Consider the following 4,162-nt stretch of genomic DNA (forward strand, 5'->3'; position numbering starts at 1 on the left):
TACACAAACTTTATTCCCATCTATAATTTTACCTGGTACAATTATTCAATTTAGATATATTGCATAGGATGTGCCAACAATCATTTTTATAATCATTAATTTCATGATTTTGCTTGAGTAATCTCTTTTAATGGTAAACTTGAGGTCACAACAGTAACTATCAATTCAACTACACCAAGGTTTCTAAAGACAATCGCTTCTCCACCCAAGCAGGTTGTGTGTAAATTCCAAATAGAACCTGGCATCACCCTGAAGGAATTCTAACTTCACACTGTTCAGGAAATTTACCAAGATGGCTTCAGAGTGGACTAACTTTACATAGCACATTACAAAAAAGACATTCATTCTGTGTCATGATTAGACTATTACATTTAGCAATCAACAGCATGGGTGCAAATATATGTGTGTGTGTGTGTGTGTGTGTACACATATACATATATAACCTTTGTTGGAATGCTTTACACTTTCCACAGAACAGAAACTAAAATAACCTGTTATACAATTAGTCACAAATATAGTCCTCGAGGTTTTTGCCCATACACATGAGTATTTATTTAAAACATGTCTTCTCTGTACAGCTGGGCCCTGCCACCACTGTGCTTGGCTGAGTTCACAAAACTGTTATAACCTATAGCTTCCCTGTCACTTCTCTGGCTTTCCTCTCCTGCTAAACTTTGTTTTCTAATTAAAATCTTCTGCCACTGCCATAGCTACTGCTGCTACTGGAACTGCCATAGCTACCTAGGTTTAGTGGTTTGGCAAAGTATTGGCCTCCACCATCATAGGGGCCAGAGCTTCTGTCTCTAAAGTTTCCTCCCATCAGGGTCCAAAATTTGAAGACTGATTGTTGTAATTGCCAAAATCATTGTAGCTTCCACCACCTCCAAAATTTCTTCCATCATTACCAAATCCATTAGAGCCATCCCCACTGCCACCATATCCACCACCACCACCATGGCTGCCACCAAAGCCACCATGACCACTGAAGTTTCCTCCATGACCAAAGCTGTCATTCCCACCGAAACCACCTCCACGACCACAATCAAAGTTTCCAGAACCACTTCGACCTCTTTGGCTGGAAGAAGCACTAAGCCATCTCCTGCTTTGACCGGGCTTTCCTAACTTCACAATTGTGGCCATTCACAGTATGGTATTTCTGAATGACAGTCTTATCCACTGAATCAGGGTCATCAGTGGTTACAAAGTCAAAGCCCCTTTCCTTGCCATTGCCTCAGTCAGTCATGATTTCAATCACTTCAATTTTTCTACGCTGTTCAAAATCATCTCTTAGGTGATGTTCTTCAGCGTCTTCTTTAATGCCACCAACAAATATCTTTTCCACAGTTAAATGGGCACCTGGTCTTTGAGAATCTCCTCTTGAGACAGCTCTCTTTGGTTCCACAACTTTCCATCCACCTTGTGTGGCCTTGCATTCATGGCTGCATCCACCTCCTCCACAGTGGCATAGGTGGCAAACCCAAAGCCCATGGCGTGCTTGGTGTTTGGATCTCTCATTACCACACAGTCTGTGAGCGTTCCCCATTGCTCAAAATGGCTCCTCAGGCTCTCACCAGTAGTTTCAAAGCTCAACCCTCCAATGAAGAGTTTCCTCAGCTGTTTGGGCTCTTTAGGAGACTCTGACTTAGACATGACGGCAGGGAGAAGAGAGACTTCAACAATGCTTCCTTGGCGGTGTCCACGGTCAGAAAGGAGCAAGTTGATGAACATATCTCAGCAATATTTCTTAATATTTGAAAAAGTTATGTGTGTTTGCAGATTATTTTTTCTCTCCTATTAAAAATTTCATTTAGAACTTTTTTTTCAAGTGTTTCTTTCACACTAGTGCTGATTTTCAGTAAAACTATGGCTATTATCTCTACTTCAACAGGCAATGTTTTCACACATCACATTCTCAGAATCTATATATTGATGACTTTTAAAGAAAATATTTTAGCTATCTCTTAAGAAAAACAATATTAAAACTGAGGTGACTGACCAGGCACAGAGGCTCATGCCTGTAATGCCGGTGTTTTGGGAGGCCAAGTCAGGAGGATTGCTTTAGGCCAGGAGTTTGAGACCAGCCTGGACAACATAGTGAGACTCTGTCTCTACAAAAGATAAGAAAAATTAGCCAGATGTGGTAGTGTGCATCTGTAGGCCTAGCTACTCAGGAGGGAAGATCACTTGAACCCAGGAGTTTGAAGTCATATGAGCCATGATCATGTCACTGGATCCCAGTGTGGCCAAAAGAGAGAGACCCTGTCTCTAAAAGACAAAACAAAACAAAATCACAAAAAACTAAGTGATTAAAGACTACAAATTGGAAGAAAATATATTCAAGCCTACAAATGAAAATAAGACACTCGGTGACTTAAAAGACGGACGGGCATGGGAAGCACAGATAGGCAAAAGGACCTTTGAGCCATTGCTCAAAAACACACAACTTGTTTTATTGAATAAATCACTATTTCTTTGAAGTTTAAAATGTGTCATGTTAGGCACAGTTGGAAAATTTGAATATTTTAAAAATATTTCAGGTCAGCTTGTATTTTTATTCCAGAAGCAAACACAAAAACTTTAATTTGATGTTGAAAAACCATAATGGGCACAAATCTCAATCCTTTTAGCAAAGATTAGATTTTTAGATTTAGTGTGTAGGAAATGCAAGAGAAAAAAGTTTTCTAGTGTATCAAACTGTTATTTTTTTATTTTTCTTCAAGAGTATTAAAGGTTTTCACTATGGAATCTCTAGTTCAATGATATCTGAATTACCAGAAAAATATATGTAAAGTCACTGGAGGACTTTGAAAGCAAAGATATGAGATACAAACCCATTTTAAGCCTGCAGATGACCTGAGGGTTTATAGAACATTATTCAGTAATGTTTAGTATTTCATTGTGCCAGTTTCCTTAGAAAACACTTACGCAGTGTAAATGGCATATCCAAGAGAAAACTGTAGCTGTTCACAAACGAAGGTGGATTTACCTTTTTAATAACTTAAAAATTCCCAAACTCTAACCATTTTATGATTTTAAAATACCAGTGCTCATCTCCAACAGTCACAGAGTTACTGAGGATTAAGTGTTGAAAAACGTTGTGCTAGGATTTTGAAAGGTGCTTCGATTCATTTTTTGGACATTTCTATCTCTGGGGAGACAGTGGGGAAGAACAGTGTTGTTGAGAGACAGAGATAGTGACTGCAGATGGCAGGATGAGCAAGGAGGTGACTGCCCATATCCTAAAGAGAAACTGAGTGAAAATAATGGCTGAACCTCCTGGAAAGGGACGAGCTTTCACACTTCTAAGTAAGCTTTACAAGACTTAATTACGACCTTCTGTGGGAAGTAAGGGAGTAGACAAAATCAAGTATAATTTCAGAATTTTATTTTGGAAGAAAATATATTTGATTGGGCTACTATATTGAAAAAATAAAAGAAATGAAAGGAGGGTGATAAATGAGAAATTTCTATTTGGACATAATTTTTTAAAGATGTTCTGAATGGGGATGGCTAATGAGCAAATGGATAGGTACAGAATAGTTTTAAAGGAAAGTGTATTTTGGAATAAGAGTTGAGAAAGTACAGAAATCAGTAAATGTATTATTATCTCAAGTGCAGCAGTGAAGAGAAATAAGAAAGGGAGTTACAAGTAAAGGCTGTTTTGTTTTGTTTGTTTTGTTTCTATTTGATTTGGGTGTTGTGAAAGGCAGAATTCTAAGATGATCCCCAATGAATCTCACACTTGCATAATCCCCTGGTATTCAAGTGTGAATAGAACCAATCAGTACAATGATATGGTGCTCTCCTGACTATGTCACATGGTACTTTATATGGTAACAAGATTATCTGGGGTGGGTCTGACCTAATCAGGGAAGCCTTTTGGATGCATGGTTTCTCCAGCTCCAAAGAGAAAGTCAGAGAGATGACTTTCAATTTGCTCGGAAAAAAAATCAAACATCTATACTGTGAATGACCTGTGGAGAGGTCACATGGCAAGGACCTGGAGGCAGCCTCTAGGAACAGCCTCTAGTCATCAGTCAACAGGAAAGCAGGGACCTCAGTACTACAACCTCAAAGAACTAAATGTTCCCAATAACCTGAATAAGCTTGGAAGAGAATCCTGAGGCTCACATGAGATGGCAACCTTGACTGACAACTTGAT

At 38.8% G+C, this 4,162-nt stretch overlaps 1 pseudogene; it reads right to left on the reverse strand.

Moving 5' to 3' along the window:
• Window positions 1-685: 685 nt before the first annotated feature.
• On the reverse strand, window positions 686-1,728 carry LOC107128758 (heterogeneous nuclear ribonucleoprotein A1-like; annotated as a pseudogene).
• Window positions 1,729-4,162: the final 2,434 nt, after the last annotated feature.

Source organism: Macaca fascicularis, chromosome 2 (genome assembly GCF_037993035.2).
Source record: "Macaca fascicularis isolate 582-1 chromosome 2, T2T-MFA8v1.1".
NCBI lineage: Eukaryota > Metazoa > Chordata > Mammalia > Primates > Cercopithecidae > Macaca > Macaca fascicularis.